Raw genomic sequence first — 26,737 nt, forward strand, 5'->3', positions numbered from 1 at the left:
AATCTGATATAGGAAGAGTATTGTCAGAACACCAACAATACATAATAAATGCACTGAAAATTATAAAATGTATTTGTTGATACCAGCTCCCATACACACCTACGTTGGCTTCACTCCCTGGTGCTTTGTACTATCTTTGTGAGTGCTTTGTTCCATCTTCAGCTCTTCTTTTCCTTTCGGCTTTTCCCTACAAGGGGTCGCCACAGCAAATCAGTGTCCTCCATCTTTAGAGGTTTGATCAGCATGTTTGTTTTGGCCAAGCTTTTACGTCGGATGCCCTTCCTGACACAACCCTCTGTATTTATCCGGGCTTGGGACCGGCACAAGAAGACTTATGTCCCTTTGTGGCTACAGACTTCAGCTGTTGTTAAAGCGCTAAATAAATCAATATGTATTGTATAGTATATATTGAAATGTTCATATGTGATAGCCTTCATTCTATTAGTTGTCCTTAGCTCACAGAAACAACCACATTAATTACATCTAGAGTCCAGAGCAATGGAAATTACCACAAACATGATCAGAATTTGTTGTTTGTACATTAGCAGTGTACAGTAACATAATATGTTGCACACCGCTGTATCTCTATCAATCCATGCATGCTTGCATCCGTGCATGCATCGCCACACATGCATCCCTCTCAATCGCATCCCCGCAAACGCACTCCGAACTATCGTTTATTGTGAAAATCCTTTTCCGGAGGTGGAATCCTACTCGCTTCCCTCGAAAATTATGACGCCGGCAGAAACCCACAGACCAGCTCCTCTGCTCGTACTCTTTACCCGAATGTATGAGTTCCTCCCTCGGCTCCCCTCTCTTGTTTGCACTCATTGTTTCTCCTTGCATCCACAGGGTTCGCCTGCAGCCTCGCCAGACCCGATCGGATGTCTCTGGAAGCCAAGATCACACGGGCAGGTACGCACAAATGTTTCTCCGCGTCTATATGTTGGCGACTGTCCGTATTGTGCGCCCTCCACCCCCTCCACCACTCCTGTAGCCTTCAACCTCACCACGCGACATTCCCGGCCTGTTGACCACGTCTCTGCCGTGCAGATAAGGCAGCTCCGCTCGGTCCCGTTATGCGGCTACTTAGATTGCTTCCTTCCCTGGAAGGATGTTGCGCGTACACGCCACTTCCCCATTTACCCTCATCCCCTCTATTGCTTCTTGCCCGTACGGCCAGCGAAGAGTAACGGGTAAACAATCCCGGTGTAGCGGCTGAACTGTCACGGTTGTTCGCCCGGAGACTCTTTGGCTTGATCTGCAGCATTATTGAAGCTAGACGCTGCTGCAAGGCGTCTAGCCTGGTAGCTAACGGTCTTTTCTGCTGGGGTTCCCAGACCATATGAGTGAAACACACCCACGCATTTGCAATGCAACTGCGTGCATCCCTTTGCACACAATATTTTTGTGTTGACGCTTAGATTGTGCGTGCGTTGCTGGTGCAGTGGTTGCATGATGTCATTCTCCGGGTCAGGCATGCGTTTGTTGTCAAGTGGAGGTGTGGTTCCGGTGCTTTGTATAAACAGAGTTTGTCAACACCACGCGCCGCCAGGTTGTTTATTTTTTTGTGCGTGCGTGCGCGTTTTGTTTAGGTTTTTTTTCCCCGCAGCCCACGTCATCGTTCTGGAGTTGAAACGTCATCAGCACATAAGTGAAGGATCATAACATAAACCTGAACGTTTCGGTCTAAGTGGCACAAGTTTGACCGCTAAACTTGGTTGTGTGTAAATTTGCCGAATGGAGGGGCGGTCATTGCATTTTGTCACTGAGCCTTTAGTGGGGATTTAGATTAGATTAGCCTTTATTGTCTCGCAGTGGAGAAATTCACATTTCACAGCAGAGACGGTATGGAAGGAAGAGGAAAGGAAGAAGTAGAAAAACAAAATACAGGAGCTGCTGGAAAGCCAGCCACTTCCGTGGCGCCATCTTGAAGTAAAAAAAAAATATGACAGCCCAAAGACACAGTCATTCAATCTTAAGCACTTTCTACACCCTATTTGTTGTATTATGCAGTTCTAGATGAAAGATGAGAGGATGAAAGTGTCCTTTTCACCAATGGATCAGGGACGTCATTGTGAAATGTGCACGTCTGCTATAAGCAAATGTCGAAAGCAAACACAAAGCTGTAGCATCCATTGACGAAAGACTTTATCTCACATCTCCTGTCCCACTTAAATCTGCTTCAATTCCAAGCCACGACAGTTCCACGACAGTTCTTTAATTAGTGTCGTGACCAAAAATGCTGAAAAACATACCTGATTTTATTAACTTGATGACAATCATGCTGTGTACTGTGCAAAAATGCAGTATTTGCGATCACCATTCATGCAATCTTCCATTTTTTTGGAATAAATCAATGTAATTCAATGGAATTTAGGTTGATCTTGTTTATCGATCCGAACACTTGTAGAGTTAATTCTTCTGATACTCGCTAAGCCGAAGTCCAGTGCAATTTGGTTGTAGAGTCATTTTTTTAATTTATGTAATTATTTTTTGGCAGCCATGTTTGACTACGGAGGTCTGCATAATTCAACTCACTCCAACAAAGCTTTGACATCAATTAATCATCCCATTGTCACAATAAGTCTATCCTTTCGATCCACGTGCAACCAATATCTCTTGCGCTCCCATCGGAATTGATGCCATCGGGTGGAAAGACAACACCTTGGAAACTAATGCATCATTGATGTTATGTAATATAGTCCACCCAACCCACCTCCCTCGATAACGTGAAGCAGACTGATTTGACTTAGCACCCCTAATCTATTCATGAATAAGTAAAAAGTCGCACATATAGCCCAGGACGAGGGCAAATGCATCTCAACTCTTTTGCGTTAGTTGACACAAAGCCAAGATTGCGATCGTCTTTTCTTTCCACCGTTGCAGATTGTCAACCAAATCGGTGTTCTGATTGCGTTGAAATGGTTTGATCGGACCTTCCTTGAATAAATAAATAAATAAATAAATAAATGTATATATATATATATATATATATATATATATATATATATATATATATATATATATATATATATATATATATATATATATATATCCTCATCTCATCTCATTTTCCGTACCGCTTATTCCTCATTAGGATCGCGGGTATATATATATATATATATATATATATATATATATATATATATATATATATATATATATATATATATATATACTGCCAGACGATGTCAAAAATGCGCGCACTCCAGAGCCAGGGTTTTTGTCATTTTTCAGTAAAATTGCAGGACCCACAGAATATTGAGCTTTAGGACTATGTAAACATTCAATTGAGCACAAGAAACCTTAAAGTCTCTTCTTTCATTTCCGAAGTTATATGGGTTTGGAGTTATCTGAGATCGACATGAGGGCAGCTGTCCAAAATACAATACAATGCAATACATGCATATTGGTTTATATAGCGCTGTAACAGCTGAAGCTGGAAAGCACTAACATAGGCAAAAGGCAAATGCCGCCCCCTCGTTGACAAGGAAATAACACTGCCAGAGGTGTGACCAGCGCTTTATCAGCACCCGCCGCAAGAAAAATCAAAACCTGAACAAATTCGGGAATGGCAGCAAAGTTGCGAATTATTATTATTATTATTATTGTTATTATTATTATTATTATTATTATTATTATTATTATTATTATATGATTATGATTATTACTGTTATCGTTGTTATTATTGGAACTGGAGGACCAACATGGATAAAAGGAAAATGTTGCCCATTCGTGGAAGGGGAAAAACATTGCCAGAGGTCTGACCAGCGCTTTATCGGCACCCCTGCAAGAAAAGCCAAAACCCAAACAAATTTGGGAATGGCACTCCACGTCACGCTTTTTCAATTTCTAAATACATTCGGTAGTGGCAGTGAATGAGTTAAAAGACAACCGACATCACTTTTTTGTTTCCAAACTGACATCAGAAAAACGTTTTATAGCATCTAAAATACCCAAAACACGCAGTATGATATTTTTAGTCAAATGCAAAACACCAATAAAAATGACTTCAAGTGTCCAAAATCTGCAAAAAAATGACCTGCGAATTGGGCATTTTCACAAAGTCCCGCCCCCAGTTCATGCTGTCACCACAAGACGTCTTGCCTTGCTGGAGAATCAAAACAATGGCTTCAGATTCGGAAAATCTGCTTTCTTGTTACTCATCCAGTTATGAATATGATTCAAATAGTTCTGAAGAGGAAAGCATACACGTTTGCAATCGATTAAAGAATTTATTCTGTGCCATTTTGAGGTATCTGGGGGCGGGAAATGTAGCACCAAAAAGAGGCAGAAAATGGCGAATGTCAGGAATTAATCAGCCCGTTTCCACAGGCTGATTAATTCCTTACACAGAGTTTTGTCGCCATCTTCTGCCTCTTTTTGGTGCTACACGAAGTTTTCAGACCAAACAAAGTACAGCAAAATGCATTGACGTGATGGAAGGACTGCTACAAAGTGTCCGTTTTTCGGTCAGGGGCGTTCCTTCAGTGACGTAACGTGAGTACTCGTCACCAACTCAAAAACAAGATTTCCGGAATATTCAGCGCAAGTCTTAAAACGTAAAATATGGCATCTTTGTAAAATACGCTCAGTAGAAGTCATTTGAAGCTTATTTTACAAATTATGGACACAACTTGTCCGGAGACGTCGGTTGTCCTTTAAGTACATTTCAAGTGAGCTGTCGGGTATGGCGATGTTAACCCTGGCGGAACCGTGAAATGTGTCTTGTTTGGGCAGATCCCAAATGTTGTACGTTTTCCCAAAGTCTCTCTTTGCCCTTCATTTGAGCTGCTGCCATCCATAACTTGTCCGTCTTCATTTTTTGACTAATGACTTCATTAAACTTATTAGTTCTACTTTGCTGGCGAGGTTAGATATCCAGCGTGCCAGTGAGCCAAACTGGGCGGTGACTTTGTTCTACGGTTTTATCTGTGTGAAACAGGGGAAGCTATTTGTGGCACAAGCAAAAGTCAATCCCTTTTTTATTTTGGTTTGTGCCGCAATCCTCCGCCGAGTGGAATTTTATTCAAAATAGCTTTTGGATTTGTTTATTTTTTCTTGCTCCCTTTCATTGCCGTCTGCAGTACTGGCCTGTCACTTGCACAGCATGGGCCTCTGTTTGTGTGAAAAGACATTCTAATTTCAAGCGTCACAGTGTTTTTTGGCTCTGTGTAGTATGTGTGTGTATTATGCTTGATATTGGCTCCAGTGCATGTGTGCGTGTGCAGGTCAGAATTACAACAGGTTGTGTATGCGTCTCACACTTTGTAAGGGGCCAGAAGTAAAAGGACAGTCTGTTCAGCGGTTCTACAGCAAGGCAAATGATGTTTTTTTAGGGTTCCTTTTAGTGTCTTAAAACATGTGAAGCATACAGTATGCGAACAACGGTACATACAAATATTTTTTTGTGGGTATGTTGCAAAATGTTAGGACAGAAATTTTCTAAGTTAGATTTTGTATAATGAATTTACATACATGTACATACTATGTGTGTGTGTAGCTCTCACTAATTATATGGGGAATTCCCCTCATGTTAAAGACCGCTGCTCTAAGATATGTAGTATTCTCTCTAGTTGTACATGTTCATATCTTCATAGGACACATACAGTAAAGTCTCGTTATATCGATATTCAAGGGAGTCCGAAAAAATATCGATATAACCGGGACTATCGCTATATCCGACCCTGTTTGCATGTAATTTTCTCCGTGCGTGCATAGAAATAGTATCGATATAACCGGGACTATCGATATATCCGATATCAATATAACGAGATTTTACTGTATTTTATTAAATGTTCATTTTTCAGTATAAACCAATACAGTTTACTTATAAAAGCCTTAAAGGACAACCGATGTCACTTTTTGTTTTTTTTAACTGACACCAGAAAAACGTTTTATAGCATCTAAAATACCCAAAACACGCAGTATGATATTTTTAGTCAAATGCAAAACACCAATAAAAATGACTTAGTGTCTAAAAACTACTTCAAATTGAACCCGGAAGTGGCTAGTTTCAGAATGTCCCGCCCCCTTGTTCGTGGTGTCACGCCTTGCTCGAGAATCAAAACAATGGCTTCGGATTCGGAGAATATGCTTTCTTGTTACTCATCCAGTTATGAATATGATTCAAATAGTTATGTAGAGGAAAGCATACATGTTTGCAATCGATTGAATTGAGGTGATGAAAGGACTGCGACAGTATATCCTTTCTCGGTCAGGGGCGTTCTTTCCGTGACGTGATGTGAGGACTCGTCACCAACTTAAAAACAATTTGTAAAATCACTTCAAATGACTTCTACTGTGCGTGTTTTACAAAGATTCCACCGTATATCGCTATATTTTAAGTTTTAAGACTCGCACTGAATATTCCGGAAGTCTTGTTTTTGAATTGGTGACGAGTCCTCACCCTACGTCACTGAAGGAACACCCCTGACCGAGAAAGGACATACCTTGCATCACCTCAATGAATTTTGAGGTACTTTCTTTGGTCTGAAAACTTCGTGTTGATCCGTGTTGATGGCAAAATTAGAAGGAAACACATAAATAACGCAATGGTGAATCGTTGTATGTTACACCGAGAAAACTCTTTGATATTCGTTGACAAAAATTCCAAGGTGAAGAATAAAACTATTTCCAACGGAGCTCTGCCGCCATCTTCTGCATTTTCTGTGACACTACACCTCAGTCTTGATCCGTCAAAATGACCCTGAAGACGTTCTTTAATTTGTACTTTCCTCTTCAGAACTATTTGAATCATATTCATTCCTGGATGTGTAACAAGAAAGCATATTCTCAGAATCTGAAGCCATTGTTTTGATTCTCGAGCAAGGCAAGACGTCTTGGGGTGACATCACCCTGGGGGCGGGACTTTCTGAAAATGCCCAATTCGCAGCTCAATTTTTTGCAGATTTTGGACACTTTAAGTCATTTTTATTGGTGTTTTGCGTTTAACTAAAAATATCAGCCTGTGTGTTTTGGGTATTTTAGATGCTATAAAACGTTTTTCTGATGTCAGTTAGGAAACAAAAAAAGTGATGTCGGTTGTCCTTTAAACATACTTATATTAACATAAAACGTATTAGCTTTAAACATACATTCCATACAAAATTTAGCATTGAAGCAATTTATGAACAAATTCGATTGGATTTGCCTTTATTAGTCCCGCAGTGGACAAATTTGCATTTTACAGCAGCAAAGTTATGAAAGGAATGAAAGTAGAAAAACAAAATACAGGAGCTGCTGGAAAGGCCCTCTCGCGGTGCCGTGTTGAAGTCAAATTCAATTCACCTTACAAACAACTGTTCGTAAGTTGGGGAGTGTTTGTATACTGTACGTCATTCACCTTGTTTGGGTGTATATACTTTCAAATCATCTTGAGTTGCCTTGTTTAGAAATATACACAACATTTTGTCTACTTTGTTTCTTTATATTACGATAACTAATCCCCTGCTTTTACAATGGTGTTGTCCCAGAAACTTTATTTTGCTGATAATTTCTGCCCGGTGAGATGCGGGAATTTAAATGCAAACAGCACATATTCAGAAAAAGAAAACCACCAAGCGAAGACAGGATACAAGGAATACAGACACAGGAAAGAATATAAGAGCATTTTTTGTGGTTATTGTTTGTCTGTGAAGGTTTTTCCCACACGTTGTTTAGCAAAGGGAGGTGTTGAAGGGCGCTTCGTTTGTCTTTTCCTTCTTCTGTATAGGAAAAGCAAACCTTTTTTTGTGTGTAACACAAAAAGACTCAATTGTTTTAGTTTGGTGATGTCGTGTACGCATCGGCGGCTTCGAAGATTTATTCCAAATAAAGCCTTTTGAGATTCCTTTGAAAACCTTGCCCATCCGTAAAATGCCCACTAGGGCTGTTTGTATCATCCACGGGACCAAGACGGCAGTCTTTCTGTGGGCAAAATTGGAAGGAAAAGCAGCGCTCTGCCATCACTCTTCACTCTAGCTCTCATCCTTCGAGCGGCCATTATTATCAGGAGCGTAAGACAGAGTGTCTGAGTCGTGAGCGTAGGAGCCAATCTTGGGGCAGACTGAAGGGGCAGGTTTCCATGGAGAAAAGCGAGCCAGGGTCTGAGAGAGGGTACAGAGTCTCACTTTGAGACAGCAGGTCGGGTTTGGTTGTTCAGACAGATGATAGGATATTTTAAATTAGCGCCTTACAATCTGCACCATTTTGGAATTTCATGCAGAGCTTCTTGAATTATTGCAAATGTGCCTTTTTTGGCCGAAATATGATATGTGTGGTGTCGATGAAAAGGTTTCTTCAGCCAGAAGTTTTGGTCCTCATCTGAAGAGCTTCATCAGGAAACTAAAGTTGTGCTGGTAACTCTGGCCCTCGTATGTGTGTGAATTAGTTAGTTTGAATGTTGCCCTGCTAGTTTAATGTTACCTAATGTTCTGTTTGGCCCCAGAACTGAATTGGTAAATCTGTCTATCATGCTGCAAATTGTCACAGATTTAACGTGAATATACCACCAACCTTGTTTGAAATTTAGCCCGCATGCCCTCAGATTAATGTCAGAAATCGCTTCAACGACGCCCGGCAGGATGTTAGAATGTGCATTTATTTGGTGAGAAGGTTCCAATCTCCGTACTCACGGTCGCTGTCGCGTGTCAGAGGGTTTGACTTGGATGGTCCCTCAAAGGGTGCCGTTTGGCCCCCAGTAAGGTTTGGCCCGACATCGAGGCTGCGCAGCATGTCGTATCGTTTCATCAGAGAGGATCTGTTTTTGAGCATGAGCGTGCTTGCTTACTGTGTGTGTGTGTGTCTCACAAAGCAGTTGTTGCAGCTGCAGCTGGCAGAGTGGGTCTTACAACTTTTTTTACATCCTTCTCTCTCAACTTGAGATGTCCATAAATACGATCCAAATGGTGCCTGTTAATTTGCCTCCGCCTCCATCCCACTCCTCATTTGCATTTTAGAGGACTTGACTGCAATTGTGCTCCCCTGTTATTGTGCTTTGGTTCAAAATTTCTGAAATACAAACCTTTGTACCTGTTATGTTTTAGTCATGTCATAGTCCCTATACATAATGCGCAGTCGTTTAATGCGCATTACGTTTTAAAGTACATTAATTCATTCACTGCCAGACGATGTGCCAAAATGTGTCCACTCCAGTGGCAGGGTTTTTGTCATTTTCACTCAAATTCACCCATTTGACCCATTGTTGAAGGGAGAAATTATCAGAGGTCTGGCCAGCGCTTTATCGGCACACCAGCAAGAAAACCCGAATAATACAATTCCAGAATAAATTTGAGAATGGACTACATAAACATTCAATTCAGCGTATGAAACCTGGGACTCTCTTCTTTCATCAGAAAAAGAAGAGTTAATTCCCAAGTTATATGGGTCTAGAGTTATGAGTTTGAAATAAGGGCGACTGTCCAAAATGCAATGCAATACATACATATTGGGTTATATAGCGCTTTAACAACAGCTGAAGCTGTGATAAAGCGATAACATGGGAAAAGGGGAAATTTTGCCAGAGGTCTGACCAGCGCTATATCAACACCACCTGCAAGAAAAAGCAAAACCTGAACAAATTCGGGATTGGCGCTCCACGTTCTACTTTTCAATTCCTGAATAAATTCGGGAATGGCAGTGACTGAGTTAAGAAGGGAAAATCCCACTGTTGCATTCACAACTGTCACAATGAAATATGCCCTCACATCGCTCCATAAATGTCTGCATTTCCAGTACCCACGGCCCATAAAACAACCTTGTCAGCACGACGCAGGCCGCCGTTGACACCTCGAGCAGACCTGACAGGGACGTTTGCGAAAACTCAATTTGCCCAGCATGTGAGCGTCTATTTTGCATTCAATCCGCATTCGTTTCCATCTGTAGACCCGCCATCCAATGGATGGCCCATCCATCCGGTATGCGCGTACGGCATATGGCATTGCCATGGGAGACTATGGGCGAAATCGTATAAGATCGGCTCGATTTCATTGCAGCGGCAGCATCACCTGACCCAGACATGGTGCTTCTGAACGATCGCAGGGAAACAATCAGACTGCGAGCACGCCAAATGTAGGGCAGACTCCGCCTTTGTAGCCAGCAGTCACAAGCATTCACAAAACCTCACAAATGTCATTTGACAGCTTCGCGGTTGTGTAACAGAAAAGCCCAAACGCAATGCCATCAGGTTGGAGTCAGTGGCCGTTTCCAACGTATCTGTGGCGCGGCGTGATGACTAACAAGAAGTGATTAGCATCCGTCGTCCTCGGAGCATTCACATTTCATTTCATTTCAGTCATAAATGGGACACAGTAGTGTCATGGTTCACGCTGCTGAATTTTGTGCATCTGGTGTGATATTAATTCCCACTAAATGACCATTTAAAAGGACCCACATGCCTCCGGGATTGACTGAAAACCGGTCCTTGGCCAGTAACTGGACTTCTTACTAGTTCGCTCCCGTCAACGCCACTATCATGACCGCGACATGATTCGCAGTGGCATGGCACTCGATTTCAATTCGGATTTGATTACCACGATAGATTTGACTGGAGGCAGCGTCCCCTTTGGATAATTGCGACAATGCGTCCCGATGGACCGAGCACGCTCTCTTTTCTGCTTTGTGATATTTGTCTGGAGAAGGTTTTTCTGTTTAGCCTGACAAGTATCTCTCCCCGATCGCGTTACTATTGATTGAGCAGTAAAGTAAATTTATAGCACTAATAAAGCTGGCTTTGCTCAAAGAGAGCGCATTATGTAATGCGCAAATATCAATAGACATTTTGAGCTCGGGGTGGGGGTGGCACCTTTTGATTTGTCATGTCTGCAAACACTCTGATTTATAATTTTTTTTTTTTTTTTCACACACGTTACTGTCATGACGACTTATTTGTTGCCTCTTTGGATGCACATTTCCAGCAAAAAGCAACAAATGGATCCTCCTTCACGTCGCTTTTAAAAATCGCAGACCACAATGATTTGGTGTTGCTTTAACAACCACAATATCACCAATAGAAGACAACTGTGTGTGCAGCTAATATCTTTTTTTTTATCGTTTTCAACTTGCCCTGAAAGATCCACGAGTAACACAACAAAGGGCCCTCTCATACTCTTAAGTGTCACACTCCCTTCCCTTCTGTTTCTTTTTTTTCTCCCTGCAGAGGTCAAGGGTTAGAGAAACTTTGGCTGAAACTTTACATATTTAGAAAGCAAATGGTTATCATCCATAACTCAAATCTTCAGTTGATTCTTTCCCAGTTGTGGGCAAACTAAGGCCCGCGGGCCACATACGGGCCGTTAGGCTTTTTAATCCGGCCCGTTGAACTTGTCCAAATTATAGTAAAAACAGTGTCTGAAAGGCATGACAAAAAGTTAGCGGATAACAAGGCAGACAACTCGGAAAAGCTGCCTGCCCCATTTTTCGCAACTTGAAACACAATAAGACGAGTAATCGCAAAAAAAAGCGTTGTCGCAAAATCTAAACTTTATTTTTTTAATCAACGCTGTACCTACCACAAATGCTACATTGCTTAATTTACGGTAAATGTCCATGGTTGTAGATTCCGCTCCTGTAGTCATTTGTCATCATGGTTCACAATATAATGTTTGCATTGCCTGCTACAAGCCACTCAGCCTCCTTCATAACTCTCAAGTACACTTTACAGTCACGGTTTAATGTAAATTTACATTTTGTAGCGTCACAAATGTTTTTAGCTTCTTTTGAATCTTTCTTCTGGGCTGAGGTTACGTGCATCTATTTTGGAAAATGATATGCAAATGCACGACCTTATAACGCTTGCGAAAATCCGGAAGAAAGAAGATAGCTTCTGATTGGCTGCCGTGCCAAGTATGCAAATTTCAACTGCAGGTAGCCGATGTCTGTGTGCTTAGCAATGATACACGTATACTGTTTGCGCGTGAAGGCGAGGGCGTCCGTGGCGAGTTTGTAGAGCGCAAGGTCAGGACAATCCGTCCATGATTTTGCGGAGTTTAACACAAGTCGATATTATTAATCACCTTCGATTGAAACTTATTAAAAACAGACGAAATCTTGATAAATCACAGTGTGTATGTTATTTTAATCTATTTCCATTTCCTCCTACCAGTATCTGCAAAATAGTATGTAAATGCCATATCTTGCATATTCCTTGAGACAAATTTGTTCACTGAAAAGGGATAGTTCCCACATTTGAAAGACAGTTAATAAATTGGGTTGTAGTGTTCTTACTGTGCTATGAGGTTTGCACACAGTACATTTAATGCTTTAGTATATGTGGCTCAAACACTCCCTCCAAATGCTCCTGGCCCGGCCCCTCTGTCAAATTTTAGAAACAATTGTGGCCCGCCACTCAAAATGTTTGCCTACCCTTGCTTTGGCCTGTCCCGGTGTTTCCTTTGCAAGTCTAACGACGGCAGTAGTTTTTCTACGTGACCTTTATTCCTGATTCGGTATTCGTATGAGTGGCAGCTTTGGCATTTACTTCAGGCAAAGTCCTTAGGAACCCAGTGGGGGACCCGTTAGCATCAGGCGTAGCTGTCATGTATCCCCATGGGTGTCTCATCACATGGCGTCAACTCTTCTCTTATTCTCCTTTGAAACAAAAAGTGATTGTCCTCATTGAATTGGATTAGCCTTTATTAGTCTGGCAATGGAGAAATTTACATTTCACAGCAGCAAAGTTATAAAAGGAAGAGGAAAGGAAAGGAAGAAATAGAAAAAACAAATACAGGAGCCACTCTTGTGGCGCCATCTTGAAGTCGAAAGAACAACAACAAACAAAATAATGTGACACAACACAAAAGACACAGTCATTGAATCTTAAGCACTTTCTGCACCCTCTTTGTTGTATGAAGCAGTTGTAGATGAAAGAGGAGAGGATCAAAGCGTCCTTTTCACCAGTGGATTAGGGACGTCATAGTGAAATGAGCACATCTGCTACAAGTTAAATGTTGAAAGCAAACACAAAGCTGTAGCATCCATTGACGAAAAGATCTCATATCTCCTGTCCCACGTAAATCCGCTTCAATTCCAAGCCACGACAGTTCCACATATGCATCGGTTAAAAGATGCTTCCCAAAAAAAGCACAATCTGTTCTGTACTCATGATTATTTATTTGTTTTAGTAAGCAAGCAGCTTCATACAAGCGTATTTCACTGTTTGGTCCACGCGAATTAATCTGCAGAATATTGTTTGCTTTGAGATGGACTTGTTTGGCGATTCTCTTAAAACACAAAAAGGTTCTGCTAACATTTTGCCAACTGTTTTTTCCATCTTTATTCCACACACCATACTCTGTTTTCCGTTCACTGTCAAAAAGCCCTTTTAGTCCAGCGTAGACTGTTTATTTTTATTTCATGTATTTATTTATTTTTGCAATGCAGTTACTTTGAATCCTCCATCAGCGTTTTTGAAGTCAATTGCATGTTTTTTTTTGCGGTCTTCAGTTTGTTTGAAGGGAACGAATTGGGACTCCGTAATCTTGACTGGGCGTTCACAGACGTGAATTAAGGCCAGCGCGACACAATGCCAAGTTGCACGCAAAACTGTATATATCTTTTTGCCTCAACCACTGTTTTCCGATCATTTCAAAGGAAGCTGCAATCCAATCATTTTTCTTGACCATAAAAGCATATTTTTATGTGAATAAGTCTGTGAATCATTTCCTTGCTTTATTTTCTGACTTAAAAAAGGTCTGTAGCCTGCTGTGCAGGTATGAGGCGCCCCATACTTTATTCTTATCGCAATGGTCCGGTTCGGTGACTTTGTCCGCATCTCTAGATGTTTTTTGGGCTGGGGTACTCTTGCCGATGAGATTGATCAATTGATTGCTATCTACTGTTGTGCTGCATTGATCAGGGGTGCGATAATGAGTTAGTGGGCATAGTTGGAGCAGAACTGGAGAGGACAAAGCAGGAGGAAAAAAATAGAGGTGAGTGGAGGCATTCAGTGACCTTGTAAATTCTTCAGACTAAGAGGACTAATAAGAATAGGGGGCTGCACGGCGCTGCTTCATTAATGAGTGTGATAATTTTAAGACCCTGGGAAAGGAAATGGCAATAGAAATGTGGCCGGGAACCTTCAGTGAGTGTGTGCATGTTGTGAGACAGCGAGAAAGGCGGCGTGTGTGGAGGGGTTGGGGGGGTCGTGGGGGGGGGGGGGGGGGGTTGCACACGTCAACAATCTGCACGACTGAATCCTGTGGTGAAGCATTGTGTGTTTCCCAAGCAAACAAGTGGTGAGCCGTGCAAAAGGAATTTCAGGCCCTCTGACAGTGACGACCACACCATTGACAAAGCTCCTTTCAAAGATTAACAATCAAAAATTGTATCACACGCACGCACGCGCACGCACGCACGCACACACACACACACACACACACACACACACACACACACACACACACACACACACACACACACACACACACACACACACACACACACACACACACACACACACACACTCCCACAGTTGGTTAGCAGATTTGTTCTGTGGTCACGCGTGGTGGTTTGCTAATTTCGCTTGCGGCTGATATTAATTCAGTTTACTTTCCGATGGCAAATTGTCTTCCTGGCTCTGTATTTAATTATTTTTTTAAGTTAGTGGTCCAGCCCCAGCCAGTCGCGTTTAAATTAACTTAAATTTACCCTGTCGCCACTTGGCATGACGGCGCAAACGGCACATGTAAGCCAAAAGCTTGGGTTAACATTCTGTTTGAGTCGGAAGGACTTTGCGGTAATTCGGCGAGCCGCGTTTTAATCCCATTATCAGACAGAACCATACAGCAAGGAACAACACTGGCCAGCTTGTTTTCTCCGCTGCTTTGGGGCATGTGGGCGAGCGGTTGGGGTCAGCGAGTCGGGTGGGAGGGGGGCGCAGGTTGCGGGAGCAGGTGACATCTGTGACCCAAACAACAGTGGACACATGTTCCTTCCTCAAAGGCTTCTGGCACCCTCTCTGCCTCATTGGGCCTCATTGGGCTCAATCCTGGCGTGTACACTCACACACACACACGCACACACACACACACACACGCACACACACACACACACACACACACACACACACACACACACACACACACACACACACACACACACACACACACACACACACACACACACACACACACACACACACACACACACACACACACACACACACACACACACACACACACACACACACACACACACACACACACACACGCACGCACGCACGCACGCACATATTCAAAAAGCATTTGAAATGGTTCACCTGAACCATTTTTTTTCGATTCCATATTTGTATTTGTGTTCTTACAATCGACCAAATTTTCCGCCCTACAAGGCACACCTAAAAGGCTTGAATGCTCTCTAAAAGACGACAGAGCAAGAAATGAGGCAAGAGTGTTTGATTCAATGTCGGTATATAAACTAATATCCGTACCGGGATATTAAATCTTTAATAGCTATTGCATAGATTTTTCAAGTGACAAATGTTTAAGCCTTGGCAAAGGTCTACACTCTGCTTGCGCTACTGTTTTATGTTAAATCAATTTAGCCTTAGGCTATCCTGGTATTAAATTATAAATACAATTACTGTAGCCTCTGTCAACCAAATATGAAATGACCGCGCAAACATCGACCGCCTTTGCTGTGGATTTTTCTTCGCTTTTGGCGATAGTAGTTCGTTTAAAAACATTTTTTCACTTGTTTTGCTTTCTGAAGCTTGGACCTTATATTTTGAAATACCATATTTTCTGGTGTATAATGCGCACCTAAAAGCCTTGATTTTCTTCAAAAGATGACCTTGCGCTTTATACGCAGGTGTGGCTTATATTGGGCCACAACAGTTCTCGCAACTACTGTCAGCAGCCACCTGTTATAAAAAGTATTGCTAACCCCAGACTCTACTATAGCGCCTTGTAATGTGGTGTGCCCGATATTTTCAAAATGTATATATATTAATATATTACATTTGGAAAAAAAAACATTAATTAAAGGTGTGCCTTATAGTCCAGTGCCTTATATATGGGAAAAGTTTGAAAATACACCATTCATTGGGGGTGCACCTTATACTCCAGTGCGTCTCATACAACGGAAAATATGGTATGTTATTCTCAGACACGTGAGCACGATGTTTGATTTGTCGTTCTCAACTATCTTGCACTGTACAATATACACACCTTGTGTTTCATCAATAACCTTTGGACCGAAAGGAAAATCATTGATATGAGCTTCCAACTCTCTCGATTTTCTCGCCCTTAGGACAATTTTATGGCTGTGAGTGAACAGGCAGAAAAATCGCTTGTAATAACACCTCCGTTTAGTCATAAGAGCTTTCTAATTTTACATTCAGAAATATGTTTATTGGCAAATATGTCGAACACACAAGGCATTTTTCTCCGGTAGAACACGCTGTACTAGTATCATCATTAAAAAAAAGCAGGACAAATAAGTATGGGGGACACTAATAAAGGCTAATCTAATATAATCTAATCTCATCGAATTCTACAACTGTGAGACTATGCAAACTATCAAGCAGACAGTGGTTCAAGTGAGTCCAGAGCTGGAGCTAACATGATTATAATGGGATGCTGTTCCACAGGGTTGTGCTAAATTACAAAGAGTCACTATGCAATTCTATTTTGTTACTGTTTAGAGAGTTAATGGCGGCAGGGGAAGAAGCTGTCGAAATGGCTGCTAGATTTGTTGCGCGTGGATCGGTCGCGCCTGCCTGCCGGGAGTAGCTGGAAAAGGTGGTGGGCAGGGTGTGGAGGGTCCAGTAGGATTTCCTGCGCTCTCGTCTTGATTCTTGCAGTGTGCAAGAAATGTCATTAACTCATTCACTGCCATTCATGTATTTATTCGGGAATTGAAAATATGACGCAGAGCGCCATTCCCTAATTTGTTTGGGTTTTGTTTTTTCATGCTTGGGTGCCGATAAAACGATGGCTATGGCCTCTGGCGATGTTTTTTTCTTTTCCACGAGAGGCTGCATTTCCCTTTTTCCATGTTAGCACAATGTTCCAGCTTAAGCTGTTAAAGTGCCATATAAACCAATATGTACTGACAATATTGCATTGCATTTTGGATAGCCGCCCTCATTTCAAGCTCACATAACTTCATATATTTTAGGAATTAACTCTTTTTTTCCGATGAAAGAAGAGAGTCTAAGATTTCTAACGCTCTATTAAATGTTTATGTCATCCTAAAACTATTTTCTGGAATTCAAGTGACAAGGACAAAAACTCTGGCACTAGAGTGGAGACATTTTTGCACACGTCTCGCAGTGAATTAGTAAAAAAAACATGGAGTCACCAGCTCATTTAAATTCGAACATTGATATAAATGCATGGGAATAAATTTTAGCTCTGCCAACAAATAGACAACAGAGGCTTGTTGCATACTGCCTATGTTATAGCATGTTCCAGATGAAATTGAAACTGCCCAGCGTCACTCAATCAGATGATTGATCTTTCTTAGCCATTCTATATATAACCGAGGTATTAGCTTCCGGGCAAATTGACGGTTAATTAAAACAAAGGTTCAACTTTCACCTAATTGAGTTCTAATTGCACGTCACCGAACAAAATGTTACCGCATAAAGAGCGGGAAGATAACGCGTATAATAGAAGTCAAAGTTACTACTTGCAATTTATTTTTCCAATGATTGTACTAATCCGTTCGAGTTCAGGATGAGCATAAAATGATCTTTTAATGACCATCACACAATGCAAAGAGATACCGTATCGCCTTCCTTTCTCACGACTTTCAAACAAAGCTTTCAAGTTCTGGTTCCATGCTTGCTTTAATCCGAGGATGAAAATCCACCACATTTTGAAAGCAGCGTTTTAGGATTTTTCATTGAATGGCAATATAAAACAGACCGAAAGGGCAAATGTTTGTTTTTTTGTGAGTTATAGCACATAGGTGACAATTTCCAGTCTTCACTAATGGTTTGTTTGTTTGGTTTGTTTTTTTCCTTTCCCCACCGTACTGCAAGACCTTCAAAGGACAATTTTAATAGTGTGACAAGAATATTCTTGCTTTCGGTCACTTTGTCTTGAAAAGTTGATTTTAAAGATTTTACAAGTTACAGTAGAAGTAAACAGTGATTAATCTTGTGTAAAGGGCACCGCCGTCTTTAATATCAGCAGGTATTATAAGGTCAGTATTGAAAGCCACTTTGTGAAGGACCTGTTTTTTTCTTCCTATACATCCCCTCAGATAGTTAATTTAAAGGTTACACAAGTAATAGAGACCAGTTGGCTTTGTGGACCCAAATAATGACTCTTTTTTTAAATTTTCTATTATTCCGCTATCCTTTGGAGTCCTTGTTGTTGATTTTAAATCAAACCCAATGAACGCCGTTCTCGCTAACTAATACTCTGAAACAAGGACCACATTTATTTATTTTATTATCATTTATTTATTTATTGATATATTTTAGTTATCAGAATCAGAAAACCTTTATTTGTCCCACAATGGGGTAATTTGCAGTTCACAGCAGCAATTTGAAAGGGGATGGGAGTAGGGGCTGGGGTGAAAGGATAGAAAAACAAGATATTCTAAGCATTGTAAAATGAAAATGTCAGCAGACTGAAATGTATTTTTTTCAATACGAACATTTATTATTTTAGAATTTCTAATCCTATATTGTCAGAGATGTTTTTCGGATGTTGTGAACAAAGGCTCGAACACAGGAACATTGTCTTTTACTGCCGGCAGGGGGTGCAGTTTTCATGAAGTCACTTTGTGGGCGCCTCTTCGACCGACGCCCAACCTCTTCAGTCCTCTGCTAAGCTATTTACTGAGAGTATATGCAAATTTAAGTGATACATGAGTAAAACACAGCCCTCTGCATTTGATTACCACGCCCCTGGATGCCCCATGGTACAAGCACCAAGATCCATAAACTAACAGAACATACCCATTTTAATGGGTTTTCTTACCATGAATTGATAGATTTGTCCTCGGCCAATGAGCTCTTCCTGTGAAGGAGTTATCAAGTCCTAAATTGCGCCCGAGGCTAGATCTCCTACTTGAGGATGACAGTTTAAGAGGCTGTGTCTGTTCACCTCAGATTTACCCCAGATTTTCTGTGTTTCCATTGTGGGCCTTGTGTTTGGGCAACTAAGCACACAACAGCATGAAATATGATAAACTCTATTCTGTCTATTCTCTATCATATATTTTCTACAATTTCCCATTTTCCTTGATCTTTGTTCGGCTCTGGTCTACTCTGAGTAGATCGCCGTCTTTCCATGATGTGTCAACTCAAGATATATTTTGATCCCCGGCAAAGCCAACGGAACTAAAGGGCTTGGTGCAAGCAGAGCTTTCTAACACTTGCGTTACAGCCCACACGCTCACGCGTTGGCCTAAGCTCTGGGGTGCACGGGGTGGCCGTCTGTTCCCACTGTTCGGTTTTTCACTCCCACCGGCCATCCAAATGGATCTGATCTCAGCGCCGCCCCTTTTGCCAGCGCGACAACAGTGCTCTTCTTTTGTAATAGTTTGAGGTTTCGATGCTTTCCCATAAAATGCAGAAAAATGGTTTATCCTGCCATTAGACAGATGGCGTGAGAGGACCCCAGTCAAGAGCTAACCAGAAGCAAAGCTAGGTAAAAAAACACTACAGGCAAGGGTCAATTGCACATAGACTGACGTGAATGTATTAAAGCATGTTTGCATTGTGTGGATTGTATTTTACTTTTGGGCAAGCATCAGGGTAGAGTGCCCTCTCTGGGTCCGGGAGGAGAGCTTTCCCCAAGTGGAGGAGTTTAAGTATCTGGGAGTCTTGTTCACGAATTAGGTTAGGAGATAGCGAGAGATGGACAGAAGGATCAGTGCGGCGTCTGCTATGATGCGGACTTTCTCATGGCGAAGTAGGAGCTGAGCCAAAAGGCGAAGCTTTCAATTTACCGGTCGATCTACGTGTCAACCCTCATCTATGTTCATGAGCTATGGGTCGTGACTGAAACAACGAGATCCCGGATACAAGCGGCCAAAAGTAGCTTTCTCTGTCCGGTGTCCAGGCTCCTATCTTACAGATAAGGTGAGAAGCTCGGCAGAGCCTCAGAATGGAACTCCTTGTTCTCCACATAGAGAGTACCAGATGAGGTGGCTCAGGCATCTCATTAGAATGCCTCGTCGACACCTCCCTGGTGAGGTGTTCCGGGCATGCCCCACTAGCAGAAGACTCTTGGGACGACCCAGGACACGCTGAAGAGACTGTCACCTAGCTGGCCGGAGAACGCCTCAAGATCTGCCAGGTAGAGCTGGAAGAAGTGTCTTGGGAGATGGATGCCTGGGCTTGAAATTTCGGGATGATATTGTATTTTTTCAGCACTTTATTTGGATGGCTTTTAACTTTGGTCTTGTTGACTGCGCTCAGAATCAACATATGAGCCAAAATCGCTTCTCTTTGTTGACGTAAGTGATGGCTAGTTGACTGTTTCAGTCAGCGCTATATCAGCAAATCACTTCCCGTGACACGACTCCACAATCGCACAGAAACTCCACAAAATAATAAGGATAATTCAATTATTCAGTGCATCACTTTGCTCTTATATTCCGTCTTAGCCTGATTTGCAGTAATAATAAAACATGTCCAATTCACTCCAGGCACGTCTATTTTTTTCTTCTCAGCAACTTTTTGCTGCGATTGCTACGGTGAGTCTTGGAGCATCTTCAGCCAAGGCAACTTTGGGTCACATAAACAACCCTTTTGGATCTCAGCATTAAATCGGTTTTACGGGTTGTGGTCGCAAGCAAGATGGTTCCGCTATGTGTCCATTTATTGTCTTTTCTGGAATATTCTTCAGTCAACTGATATTTTCTTTGCTAGAAGGCACCCTAACCAGTCCGAGGTGTACATTTCAATTTTTTCATCCAATCCTCTGAGCGAGATCATCTTTCCTCTCAACATTCCCTCGCCATGTTCCAAGCGCCCTTCTTCCCTTTTCTAGTTGTGTCTCCTCCCGCCTGCCGCCGTTCTGCCCGCAGCCTTTAATCATCCCCGTTTCCGCTCGCCTCGTCACATTTGGCCCCCGTGCATGTCTGTCCGGGCCTCGTCACCAAAGCGCGGCACTCGCTCGGCTGACATGGCGCCGCACCGCTGAGGGCCTCTGATGTCCATGACACATGCGCTGACCTGTCCCATCGCTTCCCCCAGCTCTGACATCATCAAAGTGGGATGCGGTCCTGCCCTCAGGCCTTTTAACGGATTAATGTGATAAAAGGCACATCTTCAGAGGAGCTAAGCAAAAGAAATTACTTTTTATTTTTGAAACAGTCTCTTTTTCCCCACTTCCCTTATGGTATCATTTTCTTATTAGCTTCTCTTCACAAGGTTCGCAAGTGTACTACAAACTCATCTCTACAATTCAGGCAGTAGGCGGGGTGCACCCTGAACTGCTCGGCGGCTACTTGCAGGGCGCACATAGAAATGAAATGGCTTCTGTTTGTAAATTAAGACAATCGGGGAACTTGTGCCTGGAGGTTCACACATGCAAATTGAGTCAAAGCACCTGGACTCTTTCAATAAAACATCGAGGTTAAGGACAAGAGGCCCGCTTTGTTCATAACGATCATAAGGGGATGTCTTGCTTCGTATTGAGTGGAAGGACTTCATGCATGTCGTCATTCACTCAACGAAGACTGAACACTCGTCTCCCATGTGCCGATTTCCACGATTCAGTGGCAACAACCTTGATGCTGGTCAACCTCCCAAATTTTTTGCTATTCTTGCGTTGTCACTTATTTTGTGAGAAGCGTCGCTTATACTAGCCACAAAATGTGGAGTGAATCCTTGCATGTTCACAGATAAAGAGATATGTTTTGTTTCGGTTCAATGACTGAATCCCATCAAGCTATGGCGATCTCTATGTCTGCATAATTCAAACGTCGCGGTTGTCACCCCTGAGGCATATGACAGGAAACAAGGAAAATCGCCATTTCCACCCCTCACCCCCGTTTAAACGAATTAGGTAAAACAGCAACAAAGCAGTGAAACATTCTTCTCGTGTCAACGCTGCTTCAAATCAATTTCAAGATCTTGCGGCCCAGTTAGGGATTAGCCTTCGTACCAAAAAGTGGAAATGCTTTTATTCTGTGAGTGCGACGGTTAACTTTTAACTCATGTGCTCATTATATCAAGTCCTAAAATGTCCAATAGTGTGATGACAGTAAAATTTCCCTGAACATTTTCTGTCTTTTGCTCTCATGTAAAACCAGTTTTTTTAAGCGTAGTCTTCTGATCCTTGTGGGGAAAAATAATTGGACATAGCAGGTTTTCCTCAGACAGCAACGTGATGATAGTTAAAACCAAAGAGTCCCAATAACAGTCTGCTGGTGCCCCTTCTGTTTAATGTCTGCGGTCGTATTTTTCTCCTAATTATTGTTGAAATGTCTCACTCTGATCCAGTTTGCTTCGGGTCTTTTGATGTGAAGGTGAGCGCAACCCTTTTGAGGTGCCACATTCTGTCGAGGCGAGCCGAGAAAGGCTCAGATTAGATCCTCCCCCGATGGCGGTGCGTACGCCCCAAAGAGAAATGGCAAAGGGACTCATTAGGTCAGGGGCCGCCCTGATCCATCCATCCATCCATCCATCCTAACCCAAAAACCCAACCCGCCCATCCATCCACCCATCCCAACCCCAAAAAAACATCCATCCATCCAGCCCATAATACGTCAATCCATCCATCTATCCACACATCATCCATCCACCCATCATGCATCTACCCAGCCATCCGCCCCCATCTACCCATCCAACTAAAAAAAACACTTGCCCATACATCCATCTGTCCATCCACCATCCATCCATCATCCATCCACCCATCATCTATCCACACATCATCCATCAACCCATCATTCATCCACCCATCCATCCATCTCCCATCTACCCTTCCAACCCAAAAAACCCAACTCACCCATACATCCATCCATCATCATCCGTCCATCCATCCAACCATGCAACCATCCATCCATCCATCCATCCATCCATCCATACCCCATCTACCCATCCAACTCAAAAAAACAACTTGCCCATCCATCCGTTCCCCCGTCATCCATCCACCTATCATCTATCAACACATCATGCATCCACACATCCACCCATCCATCTATCCATCCATCCCCATCTACCCTTCCAACCCAAAAGAAACAACTCGCCCACCCATCATCCATCCATCATCCATCCATCCATCCCCCATCTACCCATCCAACCCAAAAAAACAACTCACCCATCCATTCATCTATCCATCCGCCCATCATCCACCCACCCATCCATCCACCCCCATCCATCCATCCATCCATCCATCCATCTCAAACCAAAATACCCAACCTGCCCATCCATCCTTCCATCCATCCATCCATCCACCCATCCATCCACCCATCATTCCACCCATCATTCATCCATCCAGACGGGTGAGACCAGGGCAGACAGACAGTGTCCAATCACCTGCGAATCCTTCACTGTACACCCGCATGGGTGCCCCATCCGGTGAAAGTCTGAAGTTTAAATATTACATAAGCTGCCACCGCACTGCTAACAAAAGCTGTCAGGGGGCTGAGGCATGCTGTAAAAAGCGGTATTCTGTCAGGTTGAATGCCTCGGTAATTAATAAGTAATGCAGTGCAACCCCTTACTAAAGAAGAAGACAATCTGTTTGGTGATTGTAACTCAAAAACATTCCAGTTCTATTCCGCTGATGCAATATCATTCACCCATGAGAATGTCACGTTGGAGAGTGTCGAAAATAGACTTCAAGCAAATCGGATTGGCCCAATCAGTCTGGAAGGGCGAACTGCACATTTTAGCACTTTTTTTCGTTTTACCGGGCACTGTGAAACAAACGATTTCCTTTTTAGCACCGATTTAACACGGATTCTGATTCCCCGCTTAAAAGGGTCTGCTTCATGCGATCTCATGACACAGAGACAAATCGTGTCCCTGCTGTCACCCGACTCGCCAGCGTTCCTTTGCATGTGCGTCGATCGGTGAGTGACTGATCGCTGGGGGAAAGAAATAGGCCTCTTTGCCTCCGAGCGCAGAGCAGGAATGAAATCAGTGCAGGTTCTGCTCAATCCGTCAGAACAGGCGGAATGAATTCCGGGAGGCTGAGCATGCTAACAAGTTCATTATTCTTGCTCGGTTTTCGGGAGTAATTACCATTTTTCTTCCAAAGCTATTCCATGTCGGGTCACTCTTGTCAAACGAAGCCACGTGTGAATACGGATAAATATTTGTGAGTGTCAGGACCCGGCGACCAATTTTGTCACGGGTCGCGTTTGTCTTAGCAACTGTGCTGAGAAATCAAACTAGGGACCCGATTTGAACTTTTTCCATTCTAGTTCACAAATAACCCAAAGAGACCTACATTCTTCGTATAATGAGGCTCGGTTATGATTTAAAATAGCAGTGATCATTCAGGCTGGGTAGGGGTTTTTTCGTGATGCCCCTTTTTGTTTGTCTATATCCGCGCTCATGTTGCAAAATGTAACCCGAGGAAGCACGGATCCTTTTTTAGGGTCTAATTGGTTGACGGATTCACTATGCGGCATTTGGAAATTCAGATTGATTGTGGAAAATGTCAGCGCTTTGACCCCCATCACACCTTTGTATCATTGACAGCAAGTTAAACATGAAAATATCAACCAATATCAATGCCAGTGATTCACCAAGTAGGACGTCAAAGCGAGTGATTCACCAAAATAAAAGCTTTGAGTCCAAATTCCTCGAGCCTGTTTATGTTTTTGGGGATTATTCATGCACCAAATAACTGCAGCACCATTATCCTCCATCATCATCATCTTCACGACTAGTTATTCGTGTGCGCTGCAGTTTTGTGTCTACTGTGTACAAAGGCACATTTTGATAGTTTCCCCGCAGCTTTTATAGATACGTGGGAACACACACAAAGTATCATACAGTAGATATAGAAAAAAAATCCTCAAAGGTTTTACACTTCACAAGCTTTCAGGTTGTTTTTTTTTTGATCGGTATGAAAATGGATTGATGTGGTTGTTCGGGAACGCCTTGATGATAGAAGTCTTGAGCAAGATTTCTGATAATACCGATCGTTTTGAAAATAAACCTGAAAGAAAAAACGTTTTGGAGCTGTCCCTCGCAACGTAAAAAATCAAAAATGTCGATAAAGTGGTTAACTCATTCACTGCCAGACAGGTGCAATGCCAGGCTTTTTGTCATTGTCACTCAAATTCCAGGACAGTGCTGCTGAAGAAAAGACAAGAAGCAGAGCTGGAGGTAGCAGAGATGAAGATGTTTAGGTTTTCTTTGGGAGTGACCAGGTTAGCTAGGCTCAGGAATGAATATATTAGAGGGACAACTCATATTAGAGGCTTTGGAGAGAAAGTCAGAGAGGACAGACTGAGATGGTTTGTACATGTCCAGAGGAGAGGGACTGAATATATTGGGAGAAGGAGGCTGAGCCTTGAACTGCCTGGAAGGAGACCGAGAGAAAGACCAAAGAGGACGTTTAGGGATGTTGTCAAAGAGGAAAATGAAGGTAACTGGTGTGAGAGATGAGGGTGCACAAAACCGGGTTACACAAATTCCAGGACCCATTAAATATTGAGTTTTAGGACTACATAAACATTCAATGCAGTGTAAGAAACCTGAGACCATCTTCTTTTATCAGAAAAAAAGAGTTAATTCCTAAATTATATGGGTATGGAGTTACATCAGCTTGAAATGAGGGCGGCTGTCCAAAATACAATGCAATACATACATATTGGTTTATATAGAGCTTTAACAACAACTGAAGCTGGAACAAAGGGCTAACATGGAAAAAAGGGAAATGCTGCCCTCTCGTGGAAGGGAAACACTATGCCAGAGGTCTGGCCAGCGCTTTATAAACACACAAGCAAGGAAAAACAAGACCCGAACAAATTCGGGAATGGCACTCTGTCACATTTTCAAATCCTGAATACATTCGGGGATGGCAGGGAATGAGTTAATGGCAAGTACAGTCGACTTTTTGGTATTGGGAAGTACTTTTCGAGAAAAAAATGCTCAGGGTGCATCTAATTAGTTTAGTATTTCCGACTTTGCCTCAAAACAGTCATTTTGACTGCTGCTGTCAACCAGTTGCACTCTCGAGACATTTGAAAGCCGGATAGAAGTATGTCTTTACCACGGGGATTTATGAACTTGCAATCACAAAGTATCTCTTTTCGCTCAGAAATGTTAACCATGATAGAGAGAGGGAGAAAAAAAATCCAGTAAATTTCAGCCGGGTGGAAATTTTGTTGCTAGGCAACTGTTGTTACAATTCGACAGGAATCCAGATGGGGAAAGAGCTGCTTTGGTGGTGCAAAACAGACAAAATTAATGGACAAAAAAAGGAAGGTCCCAAAGTGTTATGACAAATTGCCCCCACACAAAACGAGTGCTCGCTAAAGCTAGACTTCTTATTTTTTTTAATTGCGTCCAATGGAGCGAAAGCACCATTTATTTTTCAAGCCGACATTAAGAGTGACTTAAACGAGTTTCTTGATAAAATCAGTTCAGGGAGCTTTTCTCACGTTGCTTCAGCGCAGAGATGGGGGAGGCGATCTTTCTCCTAGCTCTTGGGATCCTCATGTGGGGTCATTTTTCTTCCTTTATTTTATTTGGCTCTGTTTCACATGAACCCGTCCTCCGCCGTTGGCAACCGGCGCGGCGTCTTGACATTGATGCAAGATTTTCTTAACACGGTTCCCCATTTGCCTCCTAAGATTGGAGCGTGGGATATTTATAATCTTGCGG

At 42.5% G+C, this 26,737-nt stretch overlaps 1 protein-coding gene across 2 annotated transcripts in view; it reads left to right on the top strand.

The window, feature by feature from the left end:
- Positions 1 to 349: 349 nt before the first annotated feature.
- The window catches only part of fut8b (fucosyltransferase 8b (alpha (1,6) fucosyltransferase)), an 84,831-nt gene continuing 58,443 nt past the window's right edge, over positions 350 to 26,737 (top strand). Inside the window, exons 1-2 of one of the 2 annotated variants that reach the window (XM_089021435.1) lie at positions 350 to 788; positions 853 to 915. The gene's annotated coding sequence lies outside the window, so the exon portion shown is untranslated. Of the gene's footprint in view, positions 916 to 26,737 lie in introns of both variants that reach the window. The other variant, XM_089021434.1, reaches the window with a different exon arrangement.

The sequence above is a fragment of the Hippocampus bargibanti genome, linkage group LG19 (assembly GCF_051943395.1).
Source record: "Hippocampus bargibanti isolate YZ-2025 linkage group LG19, ASM5194339v1, whole genome shotgun sequence".
In the NCBI taxonomy this organism is placed as follows: domain Eukaryota; kingdom Metazoa; phylum Chordata; class Actinopteri; order Syngnathiformes; family Syngnathidae; genus Hippocampus; species Hippocampus bargibanti.